The sequence below is a fragment of the Ambystoma mexicanum genome, chromosome 7p (assembly GCF_040938575.1).
Source record: "Ambystoma mexicanum isolate Mex_15411 chromosome 7p, UKY_AmexF1_1, whole genome shotgun sequence".
In the NCBI taxonomy this organism is placed as follows: Eukaryota; Metazoa; Chordata; class Amphibia; order Caudata; family Ambystomatidae; genus Ambystoma; species Ambystoma mexicanum.
Genome location: NC_090939.1, coordinates 521,449,740 through 521,475,757, shown reverse-complemented (window position 1 = coordinate 521,475,757; position 26,018 = coordinate 521,449,740). Strand labels below are relative to the sequence as shown.

The following is a 26,018-nucleotide window of genomic DNA, read 5'->3' as shown; positions in this document are numbered from 1 at the left end:
AAACGCTCCGAAACATTTCGCGGGCATTGCGCCCCGGTCTCCTGTCAGTGACAATCAATAATAGTACGCTAGTGACACGGAGACTCCGGAGGAGTGAATTAAGGCATAAATTGCAGCGTTACAGCTCAGGCAGAGCATACCACCATTACAGTGCCCTGCACTGATTAATACAGAAGCTGCTCGGCAGCCCAGGTGCAGCCTCAAAGAAGAGTGAGTAGTGGACGTGCCAATACACCTATACAGGTATTACCAGGCACCTGCCAGCACAAAGCATGGCTGAATACGAATGGAGTGAGGAGGAGCAAGAAGCCACATATTCCGAAGACTTGGCTCAAAGCTTCAAAGATGTGCTAGGCGAATCACTCGTAGAGGCAGTGGCTCTTGGGGTTAGACCCCTGCAGGAACGCTTGCAGACAATTGAATCCTTCCTGAGTCAAAGAGACAGAAGCACCACACCACGAGCAAGCACGTACACAAGGGCCGCGCCAGAGGGCCCACAGGGGTGTAGTAAGGCCCGGAAGAGAGCGAACTCTTCTGACCCCCCGGGCCAACTTGAAGGGGTAGATCCAAAGGCCCCAGAGGCATCCAACGCTTTTCTTAGGCTAAAAGAAGCCTTTATGTCCAAGTCGGGGGTGCCAAGCCTCATGACCCCCTACCCAGGGGAAGAAAATATGGGAGACACAGAAGAAGAGGTCCCTCATGAAGAGGATCTCGCAGAATCTCCGACATCCTCGCAGGAGGGAGATGATAAGGAAGGAGATGAAGGGAGTTTACCACCTCCAAAAAAGAGACTGAGGAAATTGAACAATATTGAGGAAGAAACCTCAGATATGTTTCAGCCAGAGGAGATCAGAAACCCGAAATCCTCAGAATGGGTGCCTTCTCCAAGAGTGGCGCGATACATGACACAGAGGCTTCGTAAAGCACTTGAGAAGGAGGTGAGGCAAAGGATGAGGGCAGAATGCCCTAGACCGGAACTCCCAGGAAAGGTGGCAGAGGCACCTGAATTAGATCCAAAAATGCTAGCTTTTGTAGATAAATCAAACAGGGATCCCAGAAAAGGGATTGACCGCTCATTGAGGAGTTGCCAGGAGAAGGTCCTGGATCTAGCTGGTCCACTGGCAAAAATTATGGACCTGGCAGAGCGAGCGAAGGATACAGGGGAGGAGATCGACCCAGAAGTGTTGGCAAACTGGGCTCAAAGAGCCGTATGTCTGTAAGGGAACGCAAACTGTGCGATATCCTCTGTACGCAGAAGAGGACTATTGTTGAAAATAGATCAGAAATTAGGAGACCTATCCTCTTACGGGGTGGGCGAGGCAGCACAGAGCCTGCTATTCGGTGAAACATTCGGAAAGGAGATGGGGAGGTTCGTAGGGACCTATACCTCGCTGGAAAAAGCACAAGCCTCAATAAAAAAGATCTTACCCGGAAGAGTTTTTGGAGGGACCGGTCGATACAGAGGCCGAGTGGCCGGTCGCTATCAAACGTCCAGAAGGCCTCAATCAAACAGAGCGCAATACTGGGAGGATAAGAAACCAGACACCTTCTTCCAACCCGGAGGCCGCTTCCCCAGAGGAAGGCGAGGCAGAGGACAAGGGAGAGGACAGTACATCCCCACAGGTGAGAGCATCCACATATCCTTCAGTAGGGGGGAGGACAGCGAAGTACTGGGAAAACTGGCGCGCGCTTTCCAACGATGCTTGTGTGCTACAGTCAGTCAGAGGCTTACACATACAATTTATCCAGACCCCAACCCAGTACAATGCCCCCAGACCAATAGTAGCTGCGCGAACAGAGAAAGATTTGTTACACGCAGAACTACAGAGTCTAGCGAAGAAGCCAGCTTTCGAGCCTTGCAGGGCTCTGAGGTTCATCAGCAATATGTTCCTGGTCCACAGAAAAGAAAAAGTGAGACCAGTCATAAATTTGAGGGACATGAACAAGTGGGTAGTCTACAACCATTTCAAAGTGGAAGGAACTCACCAGCTGAGAGACACACTCAGACAGGGCGACTGGCTCGCCAGAATAGACCTGAAAGATGCATATCTCACGATTCCAGTAGAAAAAGAATATCGATCTTTCCTGGCTTTCGACTGGGACGGGCAATTATGGCAGTTTGCCACGATGCCGTTCGGATTAGCGTCCGCTCCCTGGGCATTTACGAAACTGATGAAGCCAGTAGCAGCAGCGATCAGAGAGAAAGGAATACGGATCCTCATCTACCTAGACGATATCGTAATGATGGCGAGCAGCAAAGATGTTCTTCGCTACCAGACCAGCTGGGTAGTGAACCTCTTAACCTCTCTGGGCTTCCTAGTGAACCGAGAGAAGTCGGAGATGGTGCCAGCAAGGAGCATGGAATTCCTGGGCTTTATCATAGATACCAGGACAGCGACCCTGGAGCTGCCGAACAGGAAGATCAGGGACATAAAAAGAGAGATAAGGAACTGTCTCGGCAGTCCAACCACTTCACTGCGAACGATAGCACGGATTGTGGGCCTGTTAGCGGCATCAATCCAAGCAATATTTCCAGGACCCCTAAATTATCGAGCACTACGGAGGCTGAAAATAAGACACCTTCAGCAGGGGCTCAACTACCACCAGCTGGTGCCGCTAGACCAAGAGTCCAGAACAGAGCTAGAATGGTGGCTCCAGAACATGGAGGCATGGAACGGCAGAGCCATTTTCGGCGACCGCCCGGACATAGTAATGGAGTCAGACGCCAGCAGGGCAGGCTGGGGGGCCCGATGTGGGGAGCTCCAAACAGGAGGCAGATGGAGCTCGGAGGAGCTCAAGCTGCACATAAACTGCCTGGAACTATTGGCCGGCTCTTTTGCAATCAGAGCCTTCACGAAGGACAAAGTGAATTCATGTATCCTTCTGAAGATGGACAACATCTCGGCAGTCAGATACATAAATCACTTAGGTGGAACGAAGTCCAGATTGTTAGCGGAGATAGCCAAGGACTTTTGGCACTCCTGTCTGGAGTCAGGGACGGCAGTAATAGCAGAATATTTACCAGGCGCTCAGAATGTAGTAGCGGACTGGAACTCCAGACATCTAACAGACTCCAGCGACTGGAGGCTAGACAGAGCAGTCTTTCAACAGATAGAAAAGCTCTGGGGACCGATTCACACAGATCTGTTTGCGTCCAGACTGAACGCACAGAAGAGCAGACTCTTCAGCTGGAGGTTAGACCCAGCTGCAGCGGAGACAGATGCCTTCCTACAAGATTGGAGAGAAGAGATACTATATGCGTTTCCTCCATTCGTAATGATAAGCAGAGCTTTAATGAAAGTTCGCAGGGAGGCAGCGAATCTGATAATAGTAGTCCCGATATGGAAGTCGCAAGTATGGTTTCCAGCGCTGATGGAACGGATAGCAGACTATCCAAGAATGTTGCCGCAAAGAAAAGACCTTCTCACGGACCCAGTTGGGTTGTATCACCCTCTGAGAGCGAAGGGGACGCTGCCGCTGATGGCGTGCAGGATAGCAGGAAACGCTGGAATCTCCCAGGAATTTCGGCACAAGCTGCGAGTCTCATCGCAGAGTCATGGGCTCCGTCGACTAGAAGGAGCTACGACGCAGCATGGAACAGATGGTCAAGGTGGTGCAAAAGGAGAGGTTTTCATCCCGTTTCTGCCCCTTTAGTAGAGATTCTGAATTTTCTAGCAGAACTCTTGCAGGATGGCAAAGCCTATCGAACGATTGGAGTATATAGATCCGCAATATCAGCAGGCCATACTCCTATAGAAGGAGCCCCAGTAGGGGAGAATGTAGCGGTGATTAGACTTCTAAAAGGGATTAGATTTAGAAAGCCACCGCAACCAAGATACAAGTCCCTGTGGGACGTTACAGTCGTACTACAACTATTAGCAGACTGGCCCGGTAATAGATACTTATCGCTAGGCAGACTATCAGAAAAGTTGGCGATGCTTCTGTGCATGATTTCTTGTAGAAGAGTGGCAGATGTCAGAGCCCTTGAAATAGACAGAATGGTATACGGTCCAGACGGAGTGACTTTCCATCTGGCCAAGAGGACGAAGACAGACTCCTCATCAATAACATACCCATATATGCAAGATCATCCAAAATGGTGCGTGGCCGCATGTATAAAAGAATATGTGAATAGGACAGCTGAGCTGAGACCGATGGGGACGGCGCAATTGCTGATAGCGTGCAGGAAGCCGCATAAGGGCGTAGCGACAGCCACCATAGCGAGATGGGTTAGAGAAGTTATGACTCTAGCAAGAATAGACATGGCAAAATTTGGAGCACACTCAGTGCGAGGGGCAGGGGCGTCCAAAACAGTGAGGCAGGGTGCAACGTTACAAGATATACTGAAAGCAGCTGATTGGGCAAGTGATAATACGTTCAGAACGTTTTACTTTAGACCTATTAACACACTGGCAGAAGCTATGGTAAGAAGCTTTGAACAAGCATAATGCTCGCCTCCGTCTTGACATAGAATGAAAATTCCCCTGCTAATAGCGCAGGGAGCTCTTGATTCTATTAAAGACAAGGAGGCGAGCATTACTTTCCCGTCCTAGTTACAAGGGAGAGACAAGGTGATGACGAAGTAATGTACTGTCATATGTATCTGAATGAATAACAAGATTTTCCTCTCAGAATAGGGTGTGTATCCGCCGCCCTAATATGTATTGTTGTTTCCGTCTTAGGAGACGATCAGAAGAATAGCTGAACACGTTCGAGAAAAGAACGGGACACGTTGATCAGGATCGCAAGTTAGAATGCGAGGGATCTTTTCCGCAGAGGTCTACAGTTCAGAGACTTTCCGGAACAAGTTGACAGTTCAGTAATGGTTAAGATTGCAGTTGAAAAGCAGTCAAAGAAGAGGTCGTCTCAGGAAGAGGAAGGACTAGGTCACATGACCAGGACACTGGGAACAGGGACCTAGGGTTGATGGGAAATGAAGAAATGAAGTTTAAAAATAAAAAAATAAAAATGTTTGTTTTCAATGAAAAGATGGACATTTTATTGATTTGTTGAAACTGCTGGAGAGCTAAATAAATGAGAAGATGAAGCATAATGCTCGCCTCCTTGTCTTTAATAGAATCAAGAGCTCCCTGTGCTACTAACAGGGGGAATCTTCATGATCCTGCACTACAAGCATAGAAATATGGAAATCACAACCTCCCCTCCAATACCGAATAATAAAGGTCTGCCATGGACAACGAAAAGGAAATAAAGACCTGTCTGCATCCCCCAAAAAAGGGAGAATATTAGCACATTTCAGGCCAAACAAGTATCAGAATTGCAGCAGGACACTACGCAAGCGGCACAATAAGGATGCAAAACATTACATTCCTTCCAAATCCCAGAGATCCTGCTGTTCCCTGGAGAAGATGGAAAACATAATTTGAGCATTATGCTGCAGCTGTATGTGGAACAAACTTCAGTGCAGAGAAGAAGTCGTCACTTTTTTAAAAAATGTGTTTATTTATAACTCAAAATACAGGAGCATATACATTCACAGTACTTATTGCTTCTCAAAATATACAAGGCACAAAGACCTCCCCCACCCCTAAGTTCCTCGGTGGGCACTGTTCCTATTTGGCCTGGTCCGGCGGCGGCGACGGATCGTCCATAGAATGAAGGGGTCTCGCAATCAGGTGTGGCTTATATCTCAGGGCAGGGAAGTTCTGATCATAGTCCAGCACCGGTGCCCAAATGTCCATAAAATCGGTGGAGCAGTCCTGCTTTAGCTTCCGTGACGTTCTCAGCTATCAAAATGTCCCAGAGTTTGACCCAGCAGAGGGTCATCGAGGGTCCATCCACGGATTTCCAGGTGCGGGCAACCGTAATTTTGGCTGCCAGCAAGAACTGGGATACTAGGGCTGCTCTCCTCCCTGATCTCGGAAATACGTCTGGTAGCGGGATCCCCAGGAGGACTTGCTCAGGCGTGAGTGGAATGGCCACCTGGGTGACGTCCTTTATAGTGGTTAAGCAGTGAGTCCAGAACTCCTTTACTTTGGGGAAGGTCCACGACATATGAAAGTATGATCCTGGGAGGCCTCAGAGGCGCCAGCAGTGAGGGTCCAGTGCCTGTTGGAAGTGATGGAGGAGGAGGGGGGGGTATAATACCACCGCAGGAGCAGTTTATGGGCGCACTCCCGGTTGGTGATACAGCGGGATGCTGTGCGCGTTCTGGACCAGATGTCCACCCACGTGTGGTCCTCTATGGCGTGCCCAAGGTCCAACTCCTATTGAGACATATAGGAGGGCCTGGAACGAAAGGGGTCATCTAGTAGAAGCTTATAGAGGGTTGAGATTTTCCCCCGGGCCGGCAGGGCGCTCACTGTTAGCTCTAGTGGAGTAAGGGGTCGTTCGGAGCTACAGTGCCTGAGTTGGGCGTAGGAGTATCTCTCCGTCTCTGCTAGCTGGAATGCCGATTTACAGCGTTCAAAGGTTAGGGGGGCGGAGTCTCCCGCGACCCAGTTCTTAAAGTTCCTTGGATGGGCTCCGGGGGAGAACGCTGGGTCGAAGAAGATTGGAGAGAGTGCACTCAGGGCTCCAGGAATGCCACGATGTTTGCGGGCCCCCTCCCAAGCCTTCATTGATTGTTTCCTGGTCGTTAGTACTCCTGGCCAGCTCCGGCGTGAGGCGGTGGGAAGAAACGGGAGGAAGCGGAGGGGGAGAGGGAGGCAGGATTGCTCAATCTCCACCCATTTTGGCCGCCGTGTGGCGAGCCCCCATGCCTGAAGGTGGGCCAGCTGCGCTGCAATTTGGTATTTTTGGAGGTCGGGCACCCCCAATCCACCCAGTCTCGCGCTGGCCATCATCGATCTTTGCAGGATACGTGCTTTCTTCCCCTTCCAGATGAAGGCAATCATCTTCCTTTGGAGCCACTGTAGGGGGGTGGGGGGGAGCGAAATAAGGGTTGGGAGGGAGGCGCAGGCATAGAGGAAGCGAGGGAGAAGGATAATTTTACATGTCGTGATGCGGCCCAACAAGAAGATTTCTTGCAATTGCCAGCGGGCCAAGTCCTTCTCCAGTTCCTCGAAGAGCGGGGCGGAAAGTTAGCCTGATAGACTTTCGTTGGGTGCGAGGGAATCTGGACCCCCAGGTATGGGATCGAGTGGGTGCTCCATTGGAACAGGCCTCGTTCCTCTAAGGTCTCTCGTTTGGCCGGGGTCAGGCCCACTCCGAGCGCCGCGGACTTTTGAAAATGAATGGCAAACCCCGATGCCCTCCCGAAGTCGTGGATTTCAGTCAGGGCCGCCCTAATGGAGCTTTCAATGTTCGTGATGGTCAACAGGACGTCGTCTGCGTAGAGGGCAACTTTATGTTGTTCGGAGCCGATCTTCGGGCCACTAATCCGGGGGTTTTCACAAACTTGTAGAGCTAGGCTCTGTGGTCAGAGCAAAGAGCAGCGGGGATAATGGGCATCCCTGCCTCGTCGCGCATGTGAGATGGATTGGGTCCGATAGGAGGCCGTTGACTCTCAGCCTGGTTTTAGGGGCTTGGTAGTTCGCGAAAACCATTTTCCCGAAGGTCAGACCACAGCTGAAGGCTTGGTAAAACCAGTCCACCTTGTCGAAGGCCTTGGGTGCGTCTAGCGCCAGTAGGGCCAGTTGTAGGGAGTCCCGATTGGAGATCTCTATTAGGTCCAGTGCTCTGCGGATGTTATCTTTCGTCGACCTGTGACTTATAAACCCTGTTTGGTCTGGGTCTATGATGCTCTGAAGGATAGGTGCAAAACGATTGCCCAGGATCTTAGACTATATATTGGCATTCAAATTCAGCAGAGAGATGGGTCTATACAAACTGATTTCTTGAGGGTCCTTACCAGGCTTGAGGATGAGGACTGTGATGGATTCCTGCATCGTTGGAGTGACCGTTCCAGTGGCCGCAAATTAGTTGAAGAGGCGAGCCAGGGGGGCCACCAGTTGGAGCCGGAAGAGTTTGTAGAAACTGGGTGGAAAATCCATCCGGACCTGGGGCTCTAGATTTCAAGCTTTTGATGGCAGCCTCCACTTCCTCGGTTGTAACAGGCGCTTCAAGTTCTTCCCTGGCCGCTGAGGTCAGATGCGGGAAGGCCGCTTCTTGGATGTACCCGCGCTGCTCGGCCGGGTCTCTCAGGGCTGCCGTCAATATGTTTGAGTGGTGGGTGGCCGCCAGGCGTAATTTCTCGTGGTCTGCATAGCGGATCGCCCCCCACGGGTCGTGGAGGCTCAAGATGGAGTTTCTGCTCTTCTCCCTGGCCAGCTTGTTAACCAGCAGTTTGTTGGCCTTATTGTCATGAACATTATACCATTGCTTAGTTCTGGCCAATAGGTTCGCAGTGGTATCAGCGTAATGCGCCTCAAGCCTCTTCCTTGCCATTTGCAGGACTCTATAGGATTTTGGGGCCCAGCCCTTTCTTTTGTGGGTGGCTTCAGGTTCACGGACCTCGGCTTCCAGGGCAGCACGGGTCACCTGCTTTCTTTTGTGGAATGCGGTGCCTTGGGCGATCAGTTCCCCTCTGAGCACTGCCTTCATGGCGTCCCAAGTGTTGGCCGGGGAGGTATCCTCGTCCCGGTTTTCTGCAAAGAAGTTTTTTATTGCCCTGGCGATTGAGTCTCTCACTGCCATGTCCCCCAGAATAGGATCATATAGGCTCCACTGGCGGTGAGGAGGGGCATCCGGGTCATGAGACCGCAGCGTTAGGGTGACTGGAGCGTGATCCGAGAGGATCCGGGGGCCAATCACCACATCATCCGTGAAGGTCAGGATCTGGGGGGAGGTCAGGAGTAGGTCGATTCTGGAGAAGGTGCGATGCACATACGAGTAGAAAGTGAAATCCTTTTCATCCGGGGACAATACCCTCCATGAGTCTACAATGTTCAGCGTGCGGAACAGGTGGAGCAGGCCAGTGGCCAACTTCAAATCTCTGGATGTCGAGGGGGTGGGATCTGTCCTTGAGGGAGTCCGGGACCCCATTGAAGTCCCCTCCCATGACGAATTGCCCCTTGATGAATGGGAGGAGGGAGTCTTCTAGGTCTTGGTAGAAGCCTTCTTGGTGTTCGTTCGGAGCGTAGGCCGAGATGAGGGTGTAAAGTTGACCAAGGACGGTGCATTTTATTGCGATAAAGCGACCATCCAGGCATTGCAGTCCGGGATCTGGGACTTCAGGTCTTTCGTGAATAGAATAGCGATGCCTCCCTTCTTAGTTCCACTGGAAGCAAAGAATTGTAGCAGAAAGAGTCTGCTTCGCGCACGAGTGAAGTCTGCTAGGTTCAAGTATGTTTCCTGCAGAAAAGTGTTCGAAGTCCCATCGTTCTGTAGCCTTTGCAGGATGGATTTCCTCTTCAGGGAGGGGGGAGTTCAAGCCCGTAACATTCAGGGTGGTGAACTTGAGTTTCACGTGTGGCGGCTGGCTCAAAGAGTTCGCTTGCTGGGGGGAGCAGGATAAGTGGGGGGGGGTCAAATCGGCCATGGCTGTGAGAGCATGGCTATTTCAAGTTCTCCTGTGGTTGAGAGTTTTAAAACTAGTCTCCAACGGGAGATATGAGCATCCAACAACTGCCTCCAACGGGAGGTCCAAACTGCAACCAAGGGGGCCGATTCTAGACTATCGGCATGGCCCCTGGCTGCCCAGGCTGTCGTTCGACAGAACCAACATGGTTGGGAATTCCTCCAAGGGTAAAAAGGTGGCATCCGCCTTGGAGGAGGGTATGGGCCGCATAGGGTCCGCGGCAAATTCGAGCGGCTCAGGTGGTTCCAATGCTATGTGTCCTTTGCGGGCATCCTTGCACGTCATTTGGGTTTGCGGTGTCTCTGCACCCTTGACCAAGGGGCCCGATTCGGCTTTGGGGAGGTAGTGTTTGGGGCCGGGCTTGTTCGGCCCGGGAAGGATGGATCTGAGGTCCCGGGGGAATCCAGACGGAGAATTGAAGCTGCATCATCGAGGTGGCTGATGATGTGGGTGGTGCCTTTGTAGAAGAATTGTAGCGCCGTGGGGAAGAGCCACCGGTAGCGGATATGCTGGTCTCGGAGGAAGAGAGAAAGTGGGCGAAGCATCCTGCACTTCTGAAGAGTTAGAGGGGAGAGGTCCTGGAAGATCTGTAGTGGGACACCCTGGAAAGAGAGCTCATCCTTTGATCGGCTTATTGCTGTGATGGCCTCCTTAGAAGTGTAAAAGTGGACCCTTGTAATTACGTCCGGAGGGGAGTTGGTGTCCACTCCCCGGCGAGGACGCAACCTATGGGTCCGATAAAGTAGGAGTTGGGCCTCGTCCAGATCCGGTAGGAGAGACTGGAAGAAAGTGCTTACATATTCAGGGAGCTCCTTATCAGAAACTGAAGTAGGTACCCCACGGATGCGCAGGTTGTTGCGGCGGGAGCGGTTTTCCATGTCTTCCTGTTTGAAATCAAGAATTTCGGTTCTCTCCATTAACGTCCGGATGGTGCGTTGTAGTACTGATAGCGAGTTGGAGTGATCTGTGGCCAGGTCCTCGGCCTCCCCCATCCTCTGCTCTATGCCACAGACCCTTTGGTCAGTTTGTTCCAGTTTAGCAATGAGTTCCGTCATGCAGGTTCTAAATTCTGATTTGATATCCGACATGAAGGCTTGGAGGTCCTCTTTGGTTGCGGTCGTCCCCTTGTCGTCGGTCGCTTTCTGGGGTGTAAGTTTGGCAGAATCTGCATTCTTTCCTTTATCCGAGGCCTGTAGCATGGTGGAAATGTCAGCCGATTTGGAGGACTTCAGCGCTTTAGTTATTGCTTCAGAATGAGGGGGCACCCTCCAGGGGCCCGTCCCAAATCCACGTGGCGCAGGGTCCAAAATGGAGGAAGCCGAGGCGATTGGGGGTGGAGTGGGCCGGAGCGCCCCAGGAGATGGAAAGAATTTCAGGCTTGCAGGAAGCGGTGTGGGTCGCCGTAATGGGTGGGCCTCACAGAGCAAGATGGCCACAGGACTCCAGGCGGTCCCATGCGGCGGGGCACAGGATGCAGCTGCCGGGAGCAGGCTCTCCCCGGCTAGCGAAGAGGGGAGGTGGGTAGGGGTGCCCCAGGAAAGCAAGGAAGGCGTCACGCTCCGGGCTGGGGAGAAGCCATCGGAAGTTTCGGGGCCCCGCAGGGAGGGGCAGCGTGGATTTGTATGGGTCGATGGGCCGCCGAGGGGGCAGATGTTGGGAGCCTCAGAAGGCTAGGCCACCCCCAGCTCCTCACCTGGGGCTTCCAGGCCCCCGGGGGACCAGTGCGTGGATCACGCTGATGGCGGGCTCACCAAGGCATCGGGCGTGGTCCAATGGCGGGATGCAGGCTGGGCTCCTACGAGCTGCTCCAGAGCGAGGTGTAGCTGGCGGGCAGGCGGGAGCTAGGGCCGTCAGCGCCCCCTTAATGTGCGCCAGAGAGGCTCCGGTCTCCAGTGTCCACCGCGCGACGGGGAGGAGGAGTTGGCGAAGTGCTGTGACGCAGGCTCAGAGGGGCAGCTGCCATCTTGGATACGGTGCCGGCCGCTGGAAGAACGTTTCTTTCGCTGCGTTTACAGGGAACCCGGGGGCGTTAAGCTCCCAGGTTGCAGGCGATGGTGCTGGGGATATTCCGCTGCCTCAATCTAGAGGCATTCATGGAGGGCATAGCAGGAACCAGGAGAAAATAGCTTTTAGCCGCGGACCCATGCGGAGGCCATTAATGGAGCTGCCTCATAGCTGGCGCCCCAGGCCACGCCTCCCAAGAAGTCACTTTTAATGCACTGTCTCGGAACTCCGGGTCAAGAAAAATGTTATGGCTTACGGATTTACACGATGAAGAAGCTGACGGCCTAAATGAATACAAAAAAAGCATAATAAAATTAGACAAACATTATGAAACAAAACTCAGTATAATATTCGAACGATACAAATTTCTGATCAGATCTCAAAAAGAGGAAGAAACTGTGGAGGCTTCCATCATAGCTCGAACGGGGTTGGCACGAACTTGTAATTCTGGTCAACAGTTAGATGACCGGTTAAGAGACCAATTCATGTTGGAGTATTTGGATTGGAAAATAAGAGAAAGGTTGTGGGAAAAAAGTGACCCTTCTTTAGATGAAGTTCTCAGAGTGGCCAAAGAAGTAAAGCACACTACCAAGTGTGCAAAGAGCCCTGAGAAGAAAGCTCTGCAGAATAAGATGGTTGAGATCTCTAGTGAAAATGTTGCAGCAGTGCCAAACAACAAAACCACAGTAAAACCAAAGACCATCACCAACATAACCAAACAGTCAAAAGCACTACCACGGAGACGCTGCTAAAGATGCAATGGAATAGGATATCTTGCAAACGATACGCTGTGTCCAGCGAGGGAGATGAAGTGCACAAAGTGTAAATGGAAGGGTCATCTTGCGAAATGTTGCAAGTCCAACACCATCAACATGAAGAAGAAGACCTAGAGGCTCCTAAAGATTTGTATGCATAAACGGTCAACAAGTCTGGATAATATATTCGGAGCAAAATATACTCTAATGCCAAAGAATGTATGGGAGAGAGAATTTCCCAAATGTGCTCTAAAAGATGTTGACATAAAGCCACAAGCATATGGTCATGCAAACAAAGATTTTGGGATGGTTCATAGCATAGTTTCAATTTAAAGGGAGGTCTGCATCAGGAAAATGTTATGTTACCGAAAAGGGAAGCATCCCATTATTAAGCTGGTTACAGCAAAAACGTCTCTACATCTGGTTAAACCCAAATGAGGAAGAATGCGTTCTACTGTGTGATGCAGAAAAACTTTTCCCACAGCTCTTTAGTAATGAGATTGGGTGCTTAAGGGGCTTTGGGCAGAAGATACAGTTATCACAAGGATCAAAACCAGTAGTACATAAAGTGAGGACCATACCTATGACTATTGGAGAACAAGTCAAGAAAGATCTAATGAAACTGAAGCAGGAAGGAATAATTGAAAGAATTGAATCATCAGAGTGGGTATCGCCGTTGGTAGTAGTGTTAAAGCCTAATGGTAAATTAAGGCCTTGTGTGGACCTGAGGTCTCCGAATAAGTGTGTAATACCAGACCATCATCCTCTCCCAAATATAGCAGAAACACTCTCCAATTTTGGAGAAGCACGTGCATGTTCCTCGCTAGACCTCCCATCCGCCTACCACCAGATAAAATTGCACAATGACTCCAACAACTAACTGCTTTCATCACTCCGGAAGGTTTTTTTCAATTTGTAAGAATGCGATTTGGAATGGTTTCGGCAGCGTCCGTGTTCCAGAGAATTATTTATCAAACATTTTGAGATGAAGCAGGAGTGATTTGCTCTCAAGATGATGTGCTTGTTTTTGTTCCTGACCAAAGAACACATGATGATCGGTTGAAAAGAGTAATGGCCATGTTGATTGAGAGGGGTCTTAAGCGGAGTCAGGAGAAATGCAAATTCAACCAAGAAACAATTGAATACATTGGACACACGGTATCAGCCAGTGGACTGTTAAACAGTTAGTGGACAACATGAGAAATGTGGTAAAACCAAGCAGTAAGGAGCAATTACGCTTATTTCTTGGTATGGCGGAATTCTCTGCGCTAATTCATACAACATCTTGCAGATAAAGCTATTCAAATGAGATCCCTGCTGAAGAACAGAGTATTTTTTTAAAAAATACTTTATTTTTGTTCTTTTTCAACCACACACAAACAAAAAAGGAGTCCGATTCCACCCACCGCCCACCCAGCATTACATTGTGCACATCAATCATACAAAAAAGTTGGTTTTTGTCACTATTCCACCCTATGGCATCAGTCCGCTATTGTAAGCAAGTATTGAATATACAGGCCCCAAACCTCCGGTGGGCAGGCAGGTAGTGGCAAAGTTTGAATAAAAGCTGTCTCCATATCGTGGTAATAAGTAGCATCCTGAAGCCATAAACACACTTTTTGGACTAATAGGGGAGTTCACACCTGCCGATTCCCCCAAATTTTATATCACACAGATCTCAGGTTTATGATTCACAATTATTTAACATTTTTACCAAACGTGTTACATTCATCTGACTTGCCCTCCAACAGATCTAACTAAACCCTCATAGAATAACTACCTGTGGGGTGCGCTGATGGGCCGCTTATCTAGGGTGAGGAGATAGGTCAAGAAAACTGGCCCTATCTAGTTCTAGTCACCATCAATTCTAAAAGACACTTTTTATACATGTGTGTGTTTTGCTTTGCAAATGAAAATATTCACTTTTATTCTTTTTCTTTGCTATGCATTCACACACCATAAAAAATCATGCAAAACAAAAGTCTGCTCTGATTATTTGTAAAACCACTGTGTATTGGTGTTCCAGAACAAACATTTGTACCATTCTAATTCTTGTGCAATGTTGTTCTCCAAAGAACCCTTTACCCTCTAGGTGGAGAGTTAAAACAATTCCTTTGCTTCGAGACCTTTTTACCATAGCTATGGTATATTCCTTTTATGGAAAGGGTCAGATTGGGCCTATCGGTTTCAGTGGTGTCTATTATTTTCCCACTTTCCTCAGGGCCACAGCATGATTAAACGTGCTGACAAAATCAGAGAGAGTGGCAATTCTCTCCAACGGTATGTCACCCTACCCTTATTTTGCTTGTACCAGACTCGAACATTGGATCAGGTGACTGGTAGTTTTCACAGATGCATGTACAATCTTGCATTCCAGTACATCCTGTTGGATAGGATGTGAACAGGGAGAAAATTCTGCCTTCCAGAATTACAATGCTATAACCGGTCTAGGTACCGGCTGTGGACTTTTCTCTAGAATATTCCAATTCTTAGAGATGATCTTTTTGATCGTATTGGAGGTATGACTGAACGTATTCCCAAACACAAGCATTTTGTTCTTTTCAATGACCGGTCTTTATAATCCAGTAAGGCCCCTCTATGATTATCCTTGGTCATTTTTAGAGCTTTGCCGGTAACCTCGTCTGGGTATCCGCTCTGACACAACCGTTTTTTCATTTCATCAGCCTCTCTTGTAAAATCTTCTTTTCTCTTACTGTTCCTTTTCAACCGCAGAAATTGTCCCAACGGGAGATTATCTCTCACGTGTTTTGGATGAAAGCTGGTGTAATGCAGAACCGAGTTTTTATCTGTTGGCTTGTTGAAGTTACAAAGAGGGTTTTTGACAAATGATCGGCTGTGATCGTCAAATTGAGAAAATTGAGTGCTTCACTGCTGTGATTGGAAGTCAATTTCAAAAAGCTATCCTGGTCATTAATCCAGAGGCAAAAATCCTGCAAGTCTGTGGAGGTCCCGTTCCAAATGACGAAAATATCGTCAATGTACCTCCTCCAGGTCCGCATGTTCCTTGCATACGGATTACATACATTCATGATTTTACTACGTTCAAAAGCCTCCATGTAGAAATTAGCTATGTGGGTGCCAAGGTGGTTGTTTATAGAAATCTCCATTAAAATGGAAACAACTTTCCATTAGGCTCATTTCTGTGGACACTCCCAGGCGAGATGGAAAAATCCTGCTGGTGTGTAGCCACATATGGCACAAGTAGCTGGTGCGGCAGGGAAGTGTCTATGGAGCCTGGCCGGGGTGCAATAGACTTGAGGTAGGACATTGAAGTGTATTACCTTGAATTTAGAGCTTAGTGATACTTTCTGGGGCTGTCTCAATATATATGCCCATTACTCGTCTTCTATGGTCTTGCCCAGGGCTCTCTCCCACTGTTTCTCCGGTGTCACCCCCTCCCACAGCGCGTCTGACATAATGCTGCTATATATCCGCAAAACCAAGCTGCCCTCCCCTTGGGATTGAATTACACCCTGCAATAGTGGCCATGCGGAGTGTTGCATTTGCATGGGAAATGTGGAAAGAATGCCTTGAGCACATGTCGTATTGGGAAATAGAGAAAAAAGTCTAGGGCTGAGTCGCCCCCTCACTCCCTTGCCTGCTGAACGGAGAGAAACTCACCCCCAACAAAGAAGTCCCCAAAGTTAACAATACCAAGCTTGTCCACCCACTGCATATAGGCACGCTCGCTCGTCGTGGCCAACATGGGCATGTGTCGTACCGGAAGGAGAGGCGAGTACAGAATGAAAACATCAATTTACCTGGCGTTTTTTTCCAAACCACGCAGGTTATCGGAACAATGTTGAGGGTATTAGGTGATACCCGGGAGGGCCCCAAGAATCTTCTCACGCAGCAGGTCTGGGGCGGCAAGTGCCCTCTCCACCTGTACATGTGGCTTCACAAAGTGAATGGCATACCAGTGCTCAAGAAAGTGTGCTTGCGCTGCCCAGTAGTACCGTTCTCGATCTGGTAGAGCTAAGCCCCCCTTGCCATTGGTTGTATTAGCGTGGTATACGCCACTCTTGCCGGCTTCCCGGCCCACAGCAAATCGAGGATGAGCCCACGCAGATGCAGGTGCTGACAAGCTTAGTGGAAGATACGTCCACATCTATTATGGAAATCCAAAGTGAGTTCGGTATACATCGAAGAAACATCGATCTTCATGAACATAGGTTACGTTCAAAATTCATGCCACCGTTTACTGTGGAAAATGTAATAGACACATTTTACCAGGCAATTTCCAACGAGATACATGAACATATCGATGGGAAAATGAGAGGTTTTTGTTGTAAAAAAAGAAATGTAACCAAACAAGAGAAAATAGCGCTACGAGAATTGGCGCAGGATACACATATTACCATCAAAGAAGCCGATAAAGAGGGCAACATTGTTGTCCTCAACAAACAAGATTATATTCACATGGCCAATGAACATCTTTCAACCACCGGCTGTTAAAGGAAAGTAGATGCTAACCCTACAACTGAAACAGTTAAAGAACTGCAGTCCCTAGTACAAAACTGGTTTTCCCAAGGATTAATAACAGACCAAGAAAAATCCTTTCTTGTTAGAGCTAAACCTCTCATGCCAACTATTTACCTTTTGCCAAAGGTGCATAAAGCGTTTGATCATTTACCTTCAGTGCAACCGATTATGAGTGGTCAGGGAGGGGCAACCGAAGGCTTGCAGAATATGTGGACTCAGCTATTAAGGAGATCGGCTGGAAAAAGCGGCACAATCTCAAGGACACTACACCCACACACTTTAACATTTTCAAGAAAAGAGTCTGGCAGCTGCATTTTTATTTAGCCAACTTAGATGTCAAGGCATTGTATACTTCCATACAACACCAGCTAGCAATTGACACTATAGATTTTTCTTTCAGAACTTTTTCAGCTTCTTATGTCAGTCATGTTCAAATGATCAAATGTTTTCCTCAATTCACACTTAGTCACAATCAATTTATTTTCAACAAACAATACTACCAGCAAATCAGCGGGATCGCAATGGGTGCTAAATACGTCCCTTTGTTAGCCAACTTATTTATGGCCTATTTTGAACATATACATATATATCAGACCAAGGAATTCACAAGAGAAATACATACCTGGAAAAGGTACATCGACAATGTGCTGCTTATCTGGCGAGGTTCCTGAGAGAGATTTGACATTTTTCTGTAACATCTTAACCAAAACAGTTTTGGCATAGAATTCACGGGCCAGATACATGACAAACACATAGTTTTTGGATCTTTACATCAGCATTGAGGCAAATTCAATTCAGACATTTACACACAAGAAAGAAACAGTGGCAAATGTGATTCTTCATGAATCGAGCAATCACAAAAGAAGCATGATTAATAATGTACTAAAAGGGAGTTTTTGAGAGCATGTTGAAATTGCAGTACAAATGAAGGCTATGAAGCAGAATCTAAGTTAATTGGTGCCAGATTTAAGGAAAGAGGGTACTCAACAAAAATAATTAAACAAGCTCAGAGTAGCACCAATGAGGTAGATCGGAACAAGTTACTCAATAAGGAAAAGTCGACTACAAGAGATTTTCCTGAGTATGTTAATTTCATTACCAAATATTCTAGTGACAGTAGTACTATATACAACATGCTGAAAAAACAGTATATTTTAAAACTAGACAAGGATATTGCACAATATATTTCGGATCAACCAAGAATTTTATTCACCAAATCGCCTACTTTTCAGAACAAATGAAGACCCTCTTTCCTACTCCCTGACACCATGCAACAGATCTCTTGGCTCAGTAACCCTTGCACAGGTTTCTATAAATGTGGAATGTGTAACTTCTGTAAGTTAGCATTATCTCCAACTAAGATCTTCACGTGCCACTGTGGCTTAAAAGTGCAAATACTTGATTTCATCAATTGTAAAACAAAGTTTGTCGTATATGGAATTGTATGTGTATGTAAAAAAGTCTATATTGGGAGTACAATTAGGGAGCTGCGAATAAGAATACATGAACACTTGGCGAATCTAAATATTAAAGATCCTAAACTCCCCTTTGCTGTACATTGGCAAACTAAACACCAACAAGACCACAGCCAAGATATTTGCTTCGTGGGACTCAAGCTGGCTAAGCCACATGGCAGAGGTGGAGACCGACAGCTTCAACTTCGCAAATTAGAAGCACAAACTATTTGTCAATTACGCTGTTTGAAACTTGGTCTTAATCAGGAGCATGAGCTCAATGTGTTTTTCTGACCTTGAGGTCCAATATTTAGATTTACAATGTATTTTTTGGCATTAATTCAGGAGACAAGCACACAACAATAATTACACAAAACTTTCTGTCCATAAACCAGGTCTCTAATGTAATAAGTACACTTTGCGATATAGTGAGGGTGGCAGTACATGTTATATAAGTGGGAAACAGCACTCATGTCAAGCAACAGGACAAACATTAATGGAATGCTTAGTCCTGTTAATTAATTAATTAAATCTCCACAATGAGGTGGAGCGCCCAAGAATAACATCTAAATGCATTGAACCACTAATGTATCAAACAAGGGTTTAAATGAGTTGCTAACATATGAGTTACAACGTGTTCACAATCGGATTACATAACAAAAATGCAGGTATCTACAAATGCACCTGGTGAGGGGAAACCATTTTCGACTAAATTGCAATTCATACAAGTTCGAATGCCCCAACAATAGCATACAAAAGTATCAAGTGCCTGTATGGGTTTTGCTGTTTTAATTGGGCCTTTCTTTTATTCACAAACATCATACATATTTATAGTCTTCAAGTGATAGAAACAAATCTATTGCTTTTACAATTACCCGTCGACTCATGTTATCATAGTGACCATAGTGAATTGTCATGTGATTCATCACATGACCCTGACACAGATGGTTAAAAGCAAGAGTGCGAGCGCGGACTGGCGTTTGCGAGTGTATTAACAGTGCTCGCGCACTGATGCATTTATTTCCCTTTTCCGGAAACGGCGGATGTCCAAGGTAAGCTGCTGTTGATTTAGCAGCTATATGACGCAATTATTCGGATAAAAGTAATAAGCGGTTGATTTTACCACCTATATTGTTCAGGCATACGATAAGGTACCAAATACCATTTGCATTTGTTTTCAGTTATTTGAACACACACAAAGCTACTGTACTCGTGCGTGGATGTGTACACAAAAGAACTGCAGCGATGCTGTTAGGCTGTATTGGCATGTCCTGTTTTCAAACAGCTCTCAATATAATGATTGCTCCTTTTAAGTGTTACGAACATGGCGTATTATTATTTCAGGCAAACTTCCCCCAAAATAGCTTTGGTTGGTTAGTCGTGAATGCTTCGCACACACATGAATCTGTTAAATACGCTAACGTTTGAAGAATATATATATTTTTTTAATTGCAAAACCCCCTTTTATTTTCTTTAGCGTGTTTATGGGAGAAAAATAGTCAATCAACCTCATAGAGAATAGACATGAAAGTTAATGTCCAGTCAATCAGCAAATACCTAACCAGGTACTGTTTATTCAACAGGGAGCATAATTGTCACCTGCAATGACTTTAACCTTAGACACCAGCCTCTTTGTTTGGATTCACTTTGGACGGTTTTAGTGCTATGGATAACTAGCTTGAGGTAATTCGCAATGGATGTTTTTGGAACCCAGTCTTATTTACTGTTTTTTGGACTTTGATCTTTAGGGGCATATCTGCATGGTTTATCAATGCACACAGAAATATATTTATTGTTAGGGCAGGCCCCACGAGAAACTTAGAATGGATTATTCATATAAATATCCACCAAGTCAGCCTAATTAAATATATACAATACCATTGTGGGTTTGATGTGTCGTGTGTAATAAATGGAATTTGTGAAAACACAAGATTCTAAACAACTCTATTGTTGACTCTTCCTCTTTCCTCACAGGGACATTTCAATATACCTAAGAAGGCGCTTCAGTCTCTTGTTTCGCACACAGAACTGTACTGAATTGTTTTTAGTTCTAGTGTGACTAATTGGCCCGGATAACGACCCCAATGGGTCGAAACATGTGTCGGCTTTAGGTATTGCGGGTTTGATGCAATATCTTGTATTTTCAGACGGGCAAAACATTGGTAGTACATACTTATTCGTAAATCTGATGTACAATGTATGATGCACAACTTGGTCAATGTGTTTGACAAGTGTTATGTATTAAGAGTTTGATTGGTACTATTTGTGATTCATACATGACGACAAGAGGTCGTTTTTTGACACATTTTGTGTATTTGATTTGAGTCAATGATATGTCTATAATTGTCATTTATTAAATTCAGCACTGATCACAGGCAATTTGATGTTTAGTTATGCATTATTGAATCATTCTTATCAGTTAAATGTTGAGCGTGTTAGAGGGGAAAAACTAGTTTCGTCATTTGTTAAGGGTGGGTAGGGTTAACCACCTTTTGTACCCCCACTGCAGCTCAACAGACACCCTTTCATTTTTTTCACCACGCTTATTCTATGAGTTGGTATTAGCGCACTCTGAATCAGGTACCCCACCTACATATTAATTGAGCCCAGGCAGACGCTGGAAAAAGCTACCTGATGAAATTTGGGGAGCACAATTATTTCGATGGAAATGTGGCCCAGTAGCGTGAGTGGGAGCGTCCGCCATCTTGCCACTGCCTCCTAGAGCTACCCACTTGTTCTTCAGTAGTTGTCGTGAAACAGGTCATCCAGAGTTTAAGACACCTGCACCTCAGGTAACAGACCCCGGAAGACTCCTACCCGAGGCCGAAATCATCTTCGAACCTCTGTGTCTCCTCTTTGAGGAGGAACATCACAGATATGTCACGATTGATCCTCAAACCTGAGAATTCCCCAAACTGGAGGACCTCCCGCATCATGGGGCTCAAGTTGTCAGTAGGATTGTCGATATATAGGGCCACATCATCTGCATACCGAAAGATGATCAGCCTGTGCGGTCCAAGATTCAGCCCCCTCTGAATATGGCGCTCTGCAGGTCGCATCTAGAGGCTCCATTGCAAAGGCAAATAAGAGTGGGGAGAAGGGACATCCTTGCCGCGTCTCCCTTCCCATTTCAAATCTTTCGGAGCTCGCCCGTCCCACAACAGTTTTCCCCAGTGGGTTGATATATAGTAGAGAAACTAGTTTAATACAATAAGATCTGAGCCCTAGCTTCCGGAGTACCGCGAACAGGTGGACCATTCAACGGAGTCTGGGGCCTTTTCGGCATCTAGAAAAACAGCGACCGTGATGTTTGTACAAACACTGCAAGAACCCTGAAGAAGCAGCAAAGGTCAAACATGGTGTTCCTCCCAGGGACATGCCAGCACCAAGCCGGGCATCAGAGGGAGCAGCCGTTTAGCAAGTACTTTAGCGATTATTTTGTTATCCACATTAATTAGAGCAATTGTCCGGTACGAGGCGCAATCCTCTGCTGGCTTCCCCTGTTTGTGTAACAGTACAATGTTTGCCTCACGCAGTGTGGGGGGCAGTGTCCCATCAGCGAGCGATTCCTCATATACCCGCAGGAGCACCGGAGCCAGGATGGGTGCATACGCCATGTAAAATTCCCCTGTTAAGCCATCGGGCCCCGGAGACTTTGATCCTGGGAGCTCCTTAATCAGAGCCAGAATCTCTTCCAATGAGACCCTCCGGTTGAGAGGCTCATGGAGCGGTGACTCCACCCAGTACATTTCGACCTCCTCTAGATATTGTCGCAGGGGTCAGAATTCTGCTAGTACCTGAATCCGTATAGACTTTTGTATAACGCCCGAAATTCCGCCGCAATATCCTCTTCCATATACACAAGCCCACCCTGCGGGGTCTCTAATGCACTTTACATGGGTAGGCTGCTTATCGGCCACTAATAGCCGAGCAAGCAAGGCGCCTGGTTTCTGCCCCCCCCGTACTGACTTATCTGATGGCCCGACCCAGAAACAGAATTTCCCGCACAGCATTGGTACTGAACCTATCCAGCTCCTCACGGAGCTCTGCCAGGGACCGGGGGTCTGTCGTGGATGCATACTCAGCCTCTAAATTCTTGAGCCGAGCTTCCCTCGCTGTAAGGTCTCTTCTGATGCCCCGGAGAATCCCATTTTCATTAGCCATTCACACCCCTCTGACATAGCACCTAAGGCATTCCCAGAGTGTCCCAGCCGAGAAGCCAGAACCTTTGTTGCGCTGAAGGAAGAACTTTATCTCCTCCTGTAATTCCTGACAGAACACTGGGTCCTGCATTGCACTAGGTTTGAATTGCCATGAATGGCCCCTCTCTTAACTACTCTCAGCGTGACACCATTAGGTAGTCCAGCCTAGAACTGGATCTGTGAACCCAGGAGTGGAAGGTGTAATCCTGTTCATCCCCCGTGTTGGCATCGCCACCCGACTACAAGATTGTACATCCTGCATATTTCCTGCACCTGCAAGCTCGCCCTGGACACAGGAGCCTGGCCCATCCCGGTTCTGTCCCCGCTCCACACGATGGCACCTTGGCGCCCGGCCAGCTGCACCATCACCCTGTCAAAAGCATTGGCATTGTCGACATTTGGGCCATATGAATTCACCAGTGCCACCAGTACCCCCTCTAGGATCCCACACACAAGCAGGGCCCTCCCTTCACCGTCTCTCACTGTCCAGACCAGATGAAACTTGACCCCCCTACCTATCAGGATAGCTACCCCTCTCGCATAGGAGGAGTAAGAAGAGAAATACCTGCGACATCCCCAATCGGCACCCCATTTGTGTTCGAAGGAGGGAATAAGATGGGTTTCTTGAATGAAGGCCACTTCGAAAGAGTGTCTTGGGAGGTATTGTGCAACCATCCTGATCTTGGAGCTGCTTATTGAGAATAAAAGTTAAGGATTAAGCTTTGGGGGAGTGTCTTGTGCTCAAGGTCAGTTCTTTTGATACAAAGAATATTCCAAACAGATGTAGCATATGCTAAGGTCAGTCCTTTCAATGCGAGGAATATTTCAAATAGACGTGGCACGTACTGATTTGGGACTCCCTGACAATTTCATTAGCAGTCCTTTGAGGCAGGGAAACCCCTCTGAGCACTAGGGATAGCGAGGCAGCTTTCCCAACCCCTTTCGTTTTGGATGAATAAAGGGTTCTATGTGAAATTACCTTTTTTAAAGGTCTCAATAGAAAAAGACCGATTTACTTTTACCTATTTTCTTTTGATGGGAAAACCGTCACTGTAAAGGTATTTTTCTCTTGAGACCTGTACAATTAGGTTTTCCCTTTAAAAAAAATAATATTTGGGGGTTTCACACCCCAAGTCCCCCATGGTTCTCCCCTTCCCCTTCCCCACACCCTCATTCTCTCCCACGGGATGTCAGCACCAGCTCAGCCCCCACACCAACACTCCCACAGGATTTCAGTCCCAGACTCCCACAGCCCCTAAACCAAAACACATACATACAACACACACAAACACAGACGCGCGCGCGCGCGCACACACACACACACTTACCAATTCTCCTCGCCCTCTGCTTTCTGGTCCTGCAGAGCTTATCAGCCCCTGCGCGCACTTGTGTGCGGCAGGGGCGTGACAGTTCACTTTAGAAAGGCCTCTATGTGCTGTCACAGAGCAATATTTCGAACGCAACCTTTCTTTTTAAAACAATCTTTTCACTGAGAACGGAATAAAGACTTATTAAGGAGCATTCCACCACTGTGTCCAAGTTGTTCTTGCAACACCTCCTCACAATAGCCACAAGTGTCGAATTTAGCTGCATTTGCAGTATAATCACAGTTCTGTATTTAGCTGCATTTCAGGTACAGCCACAGTTTTGATTTTAGCTGCTTAGCCCCTGCATATCATCTCAGAAAGCTCCAACGGGTCCAGAACTGCGCAGCCAGGATCCTCTGTGACCTTGGCCCTTGAGAGCACATCACACCCACCCTCCGTGTCCTCCACTGGCTCCTTGTCTGGCAACGTGCCTTTTTAAAGTCATGTGCATCACCCACTGTGCCCACCACAAGCCAGACCCAGAATACTTTCAACAGAAACTCACCCATTACCAACCCAACAGAAACCTCTGTTCAGGCACTACACTCTTCCCAGCCTGTGATCCCTCCCTTCAAATCAACTAGAATAGGGGGATCTCCTTCTCCGCCCAAGCCCCCTCAACCTGGAACTCTATTCCCTATGCCATCCAACGCATTGAGGATCATGTTGCTGTCCGGAGGGCCCTCAAGATCAGGCTATTCCCCCTTCCGCCCTGAAAAACCATGCCCTCTTTGAGCTGTTAACCTCCTTTCCGGTAGGACAGAGCAGCAATGAACCACTACGAAATTACAGAGTGACAATGAAAACAGCTACAAAACCAAGAAACCAGCCAGGACACATGGGTACCACACTCCATGCTTATGGAAAATAGCCGAAGGTAAGGCCTCCCACCTTCAAGCATCTGCAATCATACACCATTTTTCATGACACTTCACACAACACCTCTGCCATTAGTATGCAGCTATCCGCCACAGCAAAAATCCATTCTAAATGGAAACATAATGAGTCTCTTACACTGGTATACGCTCCAGATGACCTCAAAACACCCATTCACAGGCCAGCTCGATATGGGTAGCTAGTAGGGACTTGGACACCCATACCCACCCTCGTATTGAATAAAATGCGCACACACACACACACACACATTCTAAACTCCTGCGGCAAATGTTCCCACACCTTCCACTTCGGTCTCCCGAGATAGTTCACTTACAAAGTGTTGAGACCATACCAATGGCAAAAGGCGCTATCCAAATGACAAATTACATTACATCACATATTTAATAATAGAGACTTATCAATATACTGCGCACCACTGATTCATTTGTTTCTTGGCACATTCATGACAACACGATTTGAAAACTATGGCCATCTGATAATCTCGGTCTATATTCAGACATATGCTCCTTTCTGATAACATCCAACCTGCATCATATACCTTTGCTAGTATAGTATGGTATATGTACCTTTCTCCCTGCTTCCAATTAATCTACAGTATCCATACTTAAGGGCCCCCACATTCTGTGAGGCTGTTAATCTGTATCCTGCATCTATGAAAGGTCTACATGTACTTTCCTCATAGCTTTGAAGGCCTGTCATATATATGAGATAGAGCATATATATATTTTCCCTTAGCTCTCAGTCTAAATCCCGTAATCATGCTAGCAGATGTGTACCTTCCCCAGTTTAAACACATAACTCTAAACATTTGGTCTGGTGCATGTACAGTTCTCGTCATTTTGAATCTGAGTTCTAGATCTATGCTGGGACAGGTGCACCTTTTCAAGCAGTTTGTGCTCTCTTGCATCTACACCACAGTCTGTATACCTTCAGCACGGCTGATCTTGTTAACAAATGTTTTGTACATATGCTAGATCACAAGTGCCCGCAATGTGGGCTTCTAATGTTGTCCTTTTAATTCCACTTGATCATTCCGATGTCAGTACTAATGAAAGGGGTTCCCATGCTTATTTTGATTGCTACAAGGGCAGCATCTGAAGGTATGAGTGTTGACTGGGTCTAGGATGGGTGAACAGAGATTCTTGGATCCCTTCATTTATTTGGTTTGGGGGTGGGGCAAGAATGTTTGCGCTTCGGGACCCAAAAGCCATAAAGATTAATCTACTCAAGCAGGGTGGTCTGAAAAGCATTGGTTCAGTCACCATGGGGAGGTGGACCTAAAATGCATGCTTCCTCAGCAAGCAGGAAAACACAATCCCCTTAACATGCTATTTGGGGAGTATGAGCAAGTATTG

The 26,018-nt window shown here is 47.3% G+C and overlaps 1 protein-coding gene across 2 annotated transcripts in view; it reads right to left on the bottom strand.

The window, feature by feature from the left end:
* The window catches only part of RPGR (retinitis pigmentosa GTPase regulator), a 951,931-nt gene that overhangs the window by 161,871 nt on the left and 764,042 nt on the right, over positions 1-26,018 (bottom strand). The gene's annotated exons all lie outside the window — the stretch shown is intronic.